The sequence below is a fragment of the Pyrus communis genome, chromosome 6, assembly GCF_963583255.1.
Source record: "Pyrus communis chromosome 6, drPyrComm1.1, whole genome shotgun sequence".
NCBI lineage: Eukaryota > Viridiplantae > Streptophyta > Magnoliopsida > Rosales > Rosaceae > Pyrus > Pyrus communis.
Genome location: NC_084808.1, coordinates 7,442,351 through 7,455,998, shown reverse-complemented (window position 1 = coordinate 7,455,998; position 13,648 = coordinate 7,442,351).

Below are 13,648 nucleotides of genomic sequence, written 5' to 3'. Positions count from 1 at the left end.
TTTGATGGTTGCTTGCATAATCTTAGTTTAATCTTAAAACGTTGCGTTGAAACTAACCTTGTTCTTAATTGGGAAAAATGCCATTTCATGGTTAAACAAGGCATAGTTTTAGGTCATATAGTCTCTGAAAACGGTATTGAGGTTGATAAGTCAAAAATAGATCTTGTACGTCACTTACCCTCTCCAACTTCGGTTAGAGAGGTTCGTTCTTTTCTTGGCCATGCAGGATTTTATCGTAGGTTTATCAAAGATTTCTCGAAGGTTGCACAACCTCTTTGCCGTCTCCTACAAAAAGACGTGACGTTTGAATTCACCAAGGAGTGCACGGCATCATTCAACCAACTTAAGGAGTTGTTGACCACGGCACCCATCATTGTTCCACCGGATTGGAGTCTACCTTTCGAGCTCATGTGTGATGCGTCCGACTATGCTTTAGGAGCTGTTTTAGGACAAAGAAAGGACAAGAGGCCGCATGTCATCTACTACGCCTCACAGACATTGAACGATGCACAATTGAACTACTCCACTACGGAAAAAGAACTTCTTGCCGTTGTCTTTGCTTTAGATAAATTTCGATCATATCTAATTGGTACTAAAGTAATTGTTTTCACTGATCATGCAGCTCTGAAGTACTTGCTCACTAAAAAGGAGGCCAAGCCACGGCTAATTCGATGGATGTTGCTACTTCAAGAGTTCGACATAGAGATTCGGGACAAGAAGAGAAGTGAAAACGTGGTGGCTGACCACCTAAGCCGAATGGTGCACAATGAAGAAGCCCTACCCATTGCCGAGACATTCCCCGATGAACAATTGCTGTCCATAAAGGTTAGTACACCTTGGTATGCCGATATAGTTAATTTTTTGGTGTCAAAACGTATTCCAAATGAGTTCACTAGGCACCAACGTGATAAACTTAGGCATGATGCACGATTTTATGTGTGGGATGATCCATACTTATGGAAATTTTGTCCCGATCAGATTATACGTCGTTGTGTGCATGATTCTGAATGTCATTCAATTTTGAGTTTTTGTCATACATATGCATGTGGAGGGCACTTTGGCACACAACGCACGGCCCTCAAAGTGTTACAATGTGGATTTTATTGGCCTAGTATTTTTAAGGATGCTAGAACATTTTGCTTAACATGTGATAGATGCCAAAGAATGGGTGGTATTAGTGCAAGGGACCAAATGCCGCCGGTTTCTATCCTAAATGTTGAAATTTTTGATGTTTGGGGTATTGATTTTATGGGTCCCTTCCCTTCATCGTATGGTTTCATGTATATTCTGCTTACGGTTGATTATGTGTCAAAATGGGTGGAAGCCAAGGCCACCCGGACTAATGATTCTAAAGTGGTTGCAGATTTTATTAGAACTAACATTTTTGCAAGGTTTGGAATGCCACGAGTGATCATTAGTGATGGAGGGTCACACTTTTGCAATCGGACCATTGAAGCGTTATTGAGGAAATACCATGTCACCCATAAGGTTTCTACACCTTACCATCCTCAAACGAATGGCCAAGCCGAGGTTTCCAACCGAGAGATCAAGCAAATACTTGAGAAGACCGTTGGGCCAACAAGGAAGGATTGGAGCTTACGGTTAGATGATGCACTTTGGGCGTATCGTACGGCGTACAAAACCCCCATTGGGATGTCCCCTTTTAGACTTGTCTATGGCAAGGCGTGCCATCTTCCCGTGGAGTTGGAGCATAAAGCTCTTTGGGCCGTCAAGAAGTTCAACATGCACTTAGATGAAGCGGGAAGTCTTAGGAAATTCCAATTGAATGAGCTTGATGAAATACGGCACGAGGCGTACGATAATGCACGCATTTACAAGCAAAAGACCAAAGCTTTCCATGACAACGTGATCCGTGGGAAATCATTCTCAATTGGGCAGAAAGTGCTATTGTTCAATTCCCGTTTACGTTTGTTTCCCGGTAAGTTACGTTCTAAGTGGATTGGCCCATTTGTTATTACTAATGTTTTTGTTCATGGTGCAGTCCAAATCCAAAGCTTGAAAACGGGACAAGAATTCAAGGTGAACGGGCATCGTTTGAAGCCCTATTATGACACCTTTGTGGAGCACACCGTAGATGACATACCCTTGGAAGCCGTGGGCCCTAGTCAAGAGTGAATGAGGTCTTCGTCCGGCTGTACGACGTTAAAGCAAGCGCTACTGGGGAGGCAACCCATGCATTCAACAAAGGAAGACCGAGAAAGCACTCCAATTCCAGATTTGCGTTCCTAAACTCTTCTCTTTGTTGTTGATTTTGTTTCTGCCATGTTAGGTTGTTAGATGTTGTTTTGTTTGTTGTTTGTTATTTGTGTGAGTCTATGCTTGAAACATTGAGGACAATGTTTGATTTAAGTGTGGGGGGGTAACCAAAGTGTTTTGGTGTGTTTTAGTATTTGTTGTTCTAAAAATCCGAAAATCCCAGAAAAAAAAATTGAAAAAATTGTTTTGAAAACCCAAAAAGAGTTGTTTTTAAGTTGTTTGTGTCTTAGGGTACCTTCCAACACAATGATGAGGATTCGGTTTGTAAGTGCATGACTGTTAAAGAGAATGATTAACATGGATGAAAGTTTGATTTACTCTTTGTTTATGCTTGGTTGTGGTTATAACTTATGACTTCACATGTAATCAAAAAAGAAAAAAAATCAGTTTTTTTTGTAACATGCTTGAAGGAAGGAACTCAAACTAACGCTACAACCTTGTGAGACTTGAGCCTAAACGTTCATTTGGAGAGTTAAAATCTGTGCATTCTTGTTTTCTCAAGTCGTTGCATGATCTCATTATTCTTTGCTTGGCTACTACTTAGAAGGCGTTTCATCATTTAGTTCCAAACACTAGAACTCATGCCCAATTCATTCAAAGCATGTTATTGATTTGCATAACACATATTCAAGATGAAGTTGTGTAGTGACCACCATAGCCAAATTGCCATATTTCCCTATTTCATTTGTTTTGTAGGATTTAAACCCGTTGAGCCTTGTGTAGCCTACTTTCTTTGTTAACCCACAATTATCCTCACCTAGCCTAGAGTAGGACCACCCATACCTTTGTTCTTGAAGCATAGTAAAAGCATAACTCAAGATGAATTCCTTTTGATCATTGCATTGCAGAAAACAAGTGTGGGGGAGGGATTCTTGATATATGGGTGTGCCAAAGTCTTGAATGAGGCATGACAAAGAAAAGAAAAGAAAAAAAAATTTCGTGGAAAATAAGAAGAAAAAAAAGAAAAGTTGTGAAAAGAATGAAAAAGGAGTGAAAAGATGCGAAAGAGTGTTCTCAAGTGTTGTTTGTTGAAGGAAGGGTCCAAAACATTGAATTCGGCCCTAATTGATTGCTTGAACCTTCCCTTTAAGTTTAAAAGTTGATTTCGGCATTCTAAGGGGAATTCTAAGTTCAATTTCATTATGTTGCTTACTATTGCTTTAAAGAACGTTTGTTTTCCCTATCCTTTCATTGTTAGCCAACTCCCCAAGCCCCGTTACAACCCTTGACTTTAATCTTGAGTGTTGTGTGTTTCAATTTGTGGACTTTGAATTTGGTTTGAGTATATGGTGTCACTGGTTCTCGCATCTAAGTAGTAGCGTTCCATTCATGAGATCATATCTAAACATGTTTTTAACTCCGGAAATTGCGTTCTTTGTTATACATATATGTGAGCATTTGTTTTCATATTTACATCTATCTTCTCACATATAACTAGTATAGGGTGTGTAGTTAGAAAATCTGAGTGAAAATAGAGTGCATATCTTGTAAGGAATTGAGGAAATTCTCTAAGGGATGTTACTACATTCAAAATCATGTTTTAATTGGTTATGTGTGAACTAATGAGTAGTGACTATGATTAAGTAAATGCTTAAGCGTAAAGAAGGCTAAAATCTGTGGGAATGATGATTTTTAACATGTCATGTGCATTGGAAATCCCTGAGGCAATTGTTGGAAGGTGTAGGTTGTGTTTTACTCGTTTTACTTCGTTTAGTTACTTTGTTTCATTTTGTTTTGCTCGAGGACTAGCAAAAGCTAAGTGTGGGGGAATTTGATAGGGGCATATTTATGCACCTTAGTTTAGCTTGTTCTTGTGCATTTATAGTGTTTTTCCTTACTAAAGTAGTCTTTTAAGCTAGTTTTATGTATTTTCAGGTTTTAAGGGCAAAGTATGCAAAAGGATGCATTTTGGAGCCTTTTGGAGCAAATTAGAGCTTGGAATGGATATCATATGCTTGGAGCCAAGAGGATGGACGAAATTGAAGACTTGAAGATGATGATTCCTACTTGAGCAAGGTTTCCTAGTTGAATTAGGATTCCTAGTTGAAATGGGTTTCCTAGTTGAATTAGGATTCCTAGAAGAACAGAGTTTCCTACTCAAACAAGGTTTCCTACTTGAAGTAGGAAAGTTAAATCCAAATGGTCTCAAGTGAAGCAACAAAGAAGTTTTCCAAGTCCAAGAAGGAAAAGGAGTCCAAGATGAAGAAGGAATGACAAAGACAAGGTTTCCTAATCCTAATAGGCAAAGTTTCCAAGTGCAATGAGGAGTCCTTATCCATTTAGGGCACCTTATCCATTTAGGATACCTTATCCTTGTTCTAGAAACCTTATCCACCCTTGCCGTGAGTTTTCCTTGCATTAGAGGGTTTCTAGAAGGCCTAATCTGCCCTATCCTTTAGTGCCGCACCTATCCCTTCTAGAAAGCTGATTTCCCTTGCCTTGCAAGGCATTCTAGAAGCCTTATCACCTTATCTCCTTACCTGCCGCACCTAGGAAGCATTATCCCTTTTTATTTCTGATTTCTAAGCCTATTTCCTTGTGGATTTGGGTTATTCAAGTCCATATCTGATTACACTAGGGTTTTAAGTGCCTATACATACTCATATTAACCCCTAGATCAGATGACCACCTCTCATACACATTCATTAATTCCAGAAATTCATCCAACCCTCTCCACACCCTTGCCGCAGCCACCAAACACCTTTCTCCTTAGTTTTAAGCCTTGCCGCACCATCCCCTTCCCCTAAACACTACTATATCCCTCCATGACCATGCATCCATACACCTAAGGCCCTAAAACCTGTCCCTAGACCTTTGCCGCACCAAGGAGGAGGAGAAGGAAACTCGGAAGTTCATGCAATTCGAGTTCGCGTCGCTGGAATTTCTAGGTGTTTCTTTTCCTTTGATTTCAATGTTTAATTTCAATTCTCTTTGTTTTGTGCATATGAGGAACTAAACCCCCCTTGGCTAGGGGGGAATTCGAAATACATGTTTATGCTTGCTATATGATTTGATTACCTCTAATTGCGTTTCATAAGTTGTGAATTCAATTTACTTATCTATTTGAATTAAACTGAATTGTGTGTGTTGGTTGAGAGTGCACGCTTAATTATCATGCATAAATTGGATGCTAGGATATAAGGAAATTTCACCTAATCGTTATGGAATTATATTCACAAGTAGTAAAAGTTGATGATCTCAATTGCGTTAAGTAAATTCTTGGCATAAGTTTCATGCAATTCATAGTAACGAGTGCTTCGTCAATGCTTATGGTTTTCAAAGAACTTAATGATTCTTGCTTGTATCTCTATTATGCAATTCATGTAGGGAACTTGTGGGGAATGCTTTGGGTTGTCGTATGCAATCATCCAATTCAATAACGTTAGGAAAATCTGAGGGTTAATTAGTGCAATTCACGGTTAATCTGGGGCGTTGAGAATTCATGGGTTATTGAAAAGCAATTGGAAATCGTTTTATATGCAAGTATAACATGTGTGGAGATGAACCCCTTAGCTAGCTTCCCATCCATTCAATTCCATCAAATTCGTTTTACAATTTGTTCTAATTTAAAAAGTTTGTTTTGTTTTTAATTTCGTCCAAAACCAATCCCCCTTTACTTTGTTGAGTCATAGTAGTTAGAAATCACTTTAGTTTGTGTTTTTAAGTGTCTTAGGTCAAGTTAAAACCAATTTTCGTCCAAGTTGTGTCTAGTGTTCAAAACTGCCCAGATTGTGTTTTTAAGGCAGTTTTGAGTGTTTTGGTGCTGTTTTGAGTCTTTTGGTTTGTTTTGGTGTTTTAAAGTTTAGTTTTGCATTCGTTGAGTCTAGTTTGGTGTTTTATATTGTGTTTTTACGTTTTTGAGTCAAATCCAAGTGATTAACAATCCCTCCTAATCCCCGGTCCAGAACGATCCTGTTGAGGGTTTTCCTTCCTAGATGCTAAAATATGTTTAGTATAATGGCACAAGTAAGGGTGTCGAATCCACAGAGACTAATTAGTCCAATATAATCACTTGTTTTGCAAGAACTCTACTAGAGAAATAAAACTACTCAATGTAGGCAGATTTGTGGTTGTAACTTGAAAACATAAGAGAATGAAGTAAATACAAACAAATGAATCAATAACTAATAAAATGGGATAGTATCAATAGAGATGAAGCTAGGGATTCGATTTCACCATTGCTAAACCAAGTCCATGTTTGTTAAGTTAGCTTATACTAAGCCATCTACCTATTTCTTGAGTTTGTTTCACTTAGATATGATCAACCATATGATGTGTGGACTTGATCACATGTTCCTAATCATGAGCCTAGTTGTGATGTGCAACTTGAGTTCCTAATCAAGAAGGTGTTACGAACAAGAAACTTTCATAAAACCAAAGGTAACACTTGGCAGGTTGTTTGCAAAGTATTCCTTTCATCCATTCACATATCTACCAAGAATATGCATGATGTGTGTCCTAATCTTGGCTAAACAACCTGTGGTTAATTCAAATGGTGATCAAACATTAAAATCAACACACAAAGTCACAATTAAATCAGAGAATGAAACAAGAAATAGATGGACAAACTGAGCATTCTAACTTGATTACATGGCAAACTTTGCAAGGCTACATCGAATCCCTAGAGAGAGATTAGTTACACTTCATGTTTACAACAGGTTTGACATAAAAATATAAAACATGAGTGAACATAGAATTAATAAGAAGAAACCCTTGAAGTAAAACTGATGTTGAATTCCTTGAAGAGTGGCCTTCGGTGTTGGTTCTCCAAATGTGATGTAAATGAAGGTAGATCGACTATGGTTGAATGGTTTCTGCCAATGGGACAGAAATGGAGAGAAATGGAATGGCTATGTGTGTGAATAATGGAATGAACCAACCGAACCCCCATGAAGTGAGTTTGTACGGTTTTTATAAAGAGGAAATGTCACTGCCATCATTAAGAATGGAGCTGGAATTGCACAAGTCAGATGGCAGTGCATAAGTGAGCTGGAATGAGGGGGTTTCTGAGGTGGTGGACGCAAGGCACTAGGGAAATATGCATTGATAGGAGCATATTCATGCGACTTAAATGGCTTGTTCTCGTACATTTACGTTATGTTTCTTTAGTTATTTTAGTTCTTTATGCTTCTTTTGTGTGTTTTCAGGTTCTAAGGGCTTAGGGAGCAAGAAAGTGCATTTTGAGGCTATTTGGAGCATTTTTGGGCATGGATTGGATAGCTTATCCATGGAGCCAAAAGGATGGACGAAATTGAAGGCCATTTATGCAATTTAGGACATACAACAAAGGGCCTAGCCCATTCTCTCTTATTCTCTCCCTTATAGCCATGCAAAGAACCATCCATTCCATAAAAAACAACCCTATCTTAAGCCCATTCTAAAACCTTGCCATGCATCACATGCATTTCCCTCATAACTTAGTTGTCATTCCACTTCATCAACACATGCATTCCTTTCATAAATCAGCCACATATTCACCCACATGCATTTTAATCATTCAAACATGCACTCCCATTAATTAAACCATTCAAACCAACACAAAAACACCAACATTCCCTCTTTGTCGTGCAAACACATGCATTTCCCTTGCCATTTTCAGCCATCACACTTCATCATTACACCACCATTCATTCTTTAATCCACATCCATTCATCATCATTCACCCTAACTTCAATTCACATGCAAACAACACCTATTTCTGCACCAAAGAAGTCTATGCCGTGACCTTCCTAGCCATTTCCAGCTTTTCCCTTTACATTTCACATGCATTCCATACTTCTCCTAGCTGTTTTCCATCATTATTTCAGCCACCATTCACTCTTTAATCCACATGCATTCACACACACTTCACACAAACAACATTCACATGCAAACACAAGCTTTAACCAACAAACAAAACAGCCAACACATGCACCAAAACACCCATGCCGTGCACTTCACATTGAAATTCCAGCATCTTCACATGCAATTCCAGCTTTCACATGTTGTCCTAGCTGTTTTTCCATCATTCCTCCACACAAACACCTTAAACAAACAGCCATATACACCTCCACTCCTCCTATAAATACCCTTGCATTCCCATTACCTAAACACATCTCATTTTCATACACAACACACCACAAACACATCCAATCTTCCCTTATAATCCAAACACCACTCCTCATCCATTTCCATAATTCCCCAATCCATTCAACACACCAACAACATCCCTTAGACCTTGTGTTACGACGAAGAGGAAGATAAGAGGGCCTAAACGTTCATACAATTCAAGTTTGAGTTGTTGGAATGTTTAGGTGTTTCTTTGATTCTCTTTGTTTTGTACCATGAGGAACTTCCTCTTTCGACATCAGTTTTGCTTCAAGGGTTCTTTCTTCTTAATCCTATGTTCACTCATGTTATATATTTTTATGTCAAACCTTTTGTAAACATGAAGTGTAACTAATCTCTCTCTAGGGATTCGATGTAGCCTTGCAAGAGTGCCATGTAGTTAATTCAGAATTCTCATTTAATCTATCTATTTCTTGTTTCATTCTCCGATTTAATTGTGACTTAGTGTGTTGATTTTAGTGCTTGATCATCATTTGAATTAACCACAGGTTGTTTAGCCAAGATTAAAGCACACATCATGCATAATCTTGGTGGATATGTGAATGAATGAAGGGAATGTTTTGCAAACATCCTGCCGAGTGTTCCCTTTGGTTTTGTGAAAGTTTCTTATGCACTACATATTCTTGATTAGGAACCAAAGTTGCACATCACAATTAGGTTCATGATTAGGGACATTTGATCAAGTCCACACATCATATGGCTGATCATATCTAAGTGAAACAAACCCAAGAAATAAGTAGAGGGATGAGTATAATCTGACTTAACAAGCATGGACTTGGCTTAGCAATGGTGAAATCGAATCTCTAGCTACATCTCTATTTGTGCTATCTCATTTCATTAGTTGTTGATTCATTTATTTGTGTCTACTTCATTTTCTTGTGCTTTCAAGTTACAACAACAAATCTGCCTAAATTGATTAGTTTTATTTCTCTTATAGAGTTTTTGCAAAACAAGTAGTTGTTTAGGTCCAATTAGTCCCTGTGGATTCGACACCCTTATTTGTGCCATTATACTAAAAATATTCTAGCACGAAGAAGGAAAACTTCAACACCATTTCATCAATTTCATATTTACATTCTGTCTTAGTGTTTTAACGTTTAGTTTCACATTCTTTGAGTCTAGTTTAGTGTTTTATATTGTTTTTACGTTTTTGAGTCAGTTTCCAAGTGATTAACGATCCCTCCTAATCCCCGGTCCAGAACGATCCCTACTTATACTTATACTACAATTGATAAAAAGAGGGTTTAATTTGTGTGCGTATAAATAACCGCATCATGCATGCATTTGGCTATTTTAATTGAACATGCATGTGTGTTGGCTGCAAAGCTGAAATGGACAACCTGGAATTGGTTGTTCAAATCTGGAAAGGAGAATGAAAGTGCACGGCATAGACAAGAAGGAGCTGGAATCGCATGAAATGATGGGATGAATGGATTTCTGAGGTGTGGACGCAAGGCATGGACATGATCTGCAGGTATGTGGTTTATTTAATCAAAGATACATGTGCAATGTCTGCAACAAGGGAGTGGACATCTGCAAAGATGAATTGGAGAAAGGTAATGGAATGCACGGCCATGTTGTGAACATGCATGTGAATGCATGTTTTGGTGTTTAGAAGTGCATAAGTGAGCTGGAACCACATGGGATTTGCACGGCATGATTGTGTTTGTTGGTGTAAGTATGGCTGAATGGTTTAATTAATGGGAGTGAATGTTTTTGGTGCAAAAAGGGAGCTGGACAAGGCAAGGGAATACACGGCACAAGTTATGTGGAATGCACAAGGTGTCCGCATGTTTTTGCCTTGTTTAGAACCATCCAATGTGACTCCAATGCACCACTTTCCTAATCACATCAACTTCTGAATTTAAGCAGCCACTTTAGTCCTAAATTCCTCATTTGGACTTCAAATTAATTCCCAAGAATCCTTTCCACGTTTGGAATAATGCTCAGCTACCAAAAGGAATGTTTTTACTTCATTTGCCTTCCCATTGATCCAAATTCACACATGACTGCACACTAACACCAAAGAAGGTAAAATGCAACTAGTTTAATCCAAAAACAATACAAAGACACCAAATAAGGAAGATATAACTGTATGCAAAATGTGACTTATCAAATACCCCCAAACCTGGTTTTTGCTAGTCCTCGAGCAAACTTAAAACTAAAACACACAAAATACAAACATCTAACTAAACCACTTTCGCTGGCCAAACGATTGCACTGAGCATGTGCAACAAGCCTTTGAACCCCTAGGTGTCCCTAGTTGGAGGAGTTGTGTCTCCTGAGGGTTTACAGTGATGAACCCACAAACATCTACAAAATCTGCAAACAATTTGGCTAATACATGCTTTGAACAAACTAATAAGAACCAATGAAGATTTTGTCATACATTCAAACTCAAAAGTTTTCCACTTCAAAGAATCGTATCAATTGTAACGTATAAAGATATTTCTCCATGCCTTACAACTTCAAGGTCATCATACCCAATTGCTTTAAGATAGAATTCGCCTCAACTCTACTCCTCACAGCTTCCACTCAAGTTCTCACTCAGATCCTAAGGTTTAGTCTCTCCACAACATATATGAGTGAAATTATGTAAAGGGAATCAAAATTCTCACATATGAAATCTGAAATGGAAGTACAGTTTCTGAGTAGATCTCATGAAATGAATCAAATGCTAAGAATATAGATAACACACACACTTACCATCACCCATGAATACATCCTCAATGATCAGCTAGGTCTTTCTCAAGATTGTAATGCAAGGCTTAGGGTATAGGTTACGAAAGAATTGATATGAAATACTAGAGCTTGGGGCATACCAAAATGTCCTTGAGGATCATGCTCTTCTCTTGCGTTTGTCTTCTTTCTTCTTTGTTTTTGGCATCCAGGCCCTATGTCTTATAATGAGGAGATTTGGAACTTGTATCCACTTTAATTCTCTTTTTTTTTTTTTTTTTTTTTTATAACTTTATTTTTAGAAGCATCTTCAACATAGGTGCCCTCGGTACATGCCACAATCTTGCTCCAAAGCTCAATTTACCTTTAGTCTTCATCACGTTGGTATTCCCCAAACTATAAGGTATGGCTTGTAATGAGCTAGAATGGTAGAGTATGGTGTGGGTGATGAAAGAATTAGGCTAAAGTATTTGGCTGCAACAAGGGTGAATGGAGCACACAAATGGGTAGGATTTAAGCCTTTTAGTAGTTAAAACATGCATAGCCTAACATCATCTCATTGAGTTCATTCATGAATGATACTAAACACATGGTATCTGCAACGGAGAGTAATTCTTAGTATCCAAACAAAATAGAAGTAATGAGATCATTTAAAGTGAAATTGAAAGAAAAAGATAGGATTAGAAACACTTTAAACCCTCTCAAAGAAGCAATTAGGCTCAAAATAACTCACTAGGGTAGTCTCCACTATTCTTCTTCCAGAATTTGAGTATGGTACCTCCATGATCATAATTTCAAGAGTTAAATCTTTATACATGACAACAAGATGCAACACTTTTTCATAGCAACCCAATCGTTTGTTTTCAAACATAGCCCTCATATACATTCATATTAGTAAGCAAAAACACCCTTAACCAAAACTAACACCTAAAACAAACACAAAACAAACCTTCCATCCCACACCCCCAAACCTAACCAAAACATTGTCCTCGATGTTCAAAATTGTATGCAATGCAAGTAGGCAAAGAATATGGAATGGTAGCAAAATAAACACAACATAAAGAAAGAACACAAACCACACTAGGTTGCCTCCTAGCAAGCGCTTTATTTAATGTCTAGGCAAGACATGGTAGCTTGTTCATGGTGTTGTAAATTCAAGAACATCTACGACTTGATACACTTGCTCTTCCTCCACTTTATCCAAGTATGGTTTCAATCGCTGCCCATTCACTTTAAAAGAGGTGCCATTCTTCATGTTCTCTATCTCCACAGCTCCGTGGGGAAATGTTTGTAGCACTTTGAATGGTCCCACCCATCTAGACTTTAATTTACCTGGAAAAAGTCTCAAACATGAGTCATACAAAAGTACTTTCATACCTTGGTAAAACTTCTTCCTTAGGATGGCCTTGTCATGATACAGTTTAGTCCGTTCCTTGTAGATTTTGGCATTCTTATATGCCTCATTTCTAAGTTCTTCCAACTCATTAAGTTGGAGCTTCCTTGCTATTCCAGCATCCTTGTAATCAAAGTTGAACTTCTTGATGGCCCAATATGCACGGTGTTCAAGCTCCATTGGCAAATGACAAGCTTTCCCAAACACAAGGCGATAAGGACTCATGCCAATGGGGGTCTTGTATGCTGTTCTATATGCCCATAGTGCATCATTTAACCTCAATGACCAATCCTTCCTTGTAGGGCTCACAGTCTTCATCAAGATGTTCTTGATCTCCCTATTGCTAATCTCCACTTGTCCCGAGGTTTGAGGATGGTACGGGGTTGCCACTTTGTGGTTGATGTTGTACTTCTTCATCAAGGATTCAAAGGGTTTGTTGCAGAAATGGCTGCCACCATCACTAATAATAGCTCTTGGGGTTCCAAACCTACAAAAAATCACATCTTTAAGAAAATTCAAAACAACTTTATGATCATTAGTTCTTGTAGCAATGGCTTCAACCCATTTGGATACATAATCTACTGCCACTAATATGTATAAGTGGCCAAAAGAGGATGGAAATGGTCCCATGAAATCGATTCCCCAAACATCAAAGAGCTCCACCACCAAAATGTTGTTCAATGGCATCTCATTTCTTCGGCTAATGTTCCCCATTTTCTGGCACCTATCACACTTAGAACAAAAATCAAAAGCATCTTTGAATAAAGTAGGCCAAAAGAAACCAGATTGTAAAACCTTTAGAGATGTCTTTTTGGCACCAAAATGTCCTCCACATGCTAATGTATGGCTAAATGTTAGAATGCTTTGTTGCTCACTCTCTGGGACACATCTCCTAATGATTTGGTCAGGGCAATATTTAAACAAATATGGTTCGTCCCAAACGTAGTGCTTTACCATGGCAAGGAACTTCTTTCTTTGCTGAAAAGAAAGGTCATTTCTCATTACACCACAAGCAAGATAATTAACAAAATCAGCATACCATGGTTCTTGTTCTTGAACAACAAGGAGTTGTTCATCTGGAAATGATTCATTTAGGGGCAAAGGTTGTCCAACTCCATGGTTTTCATTAAGCCTTGATAAATGGTCAGCCACCACGTTATCACTTCCCTTCTTATCTCGAATTTCCAAGTC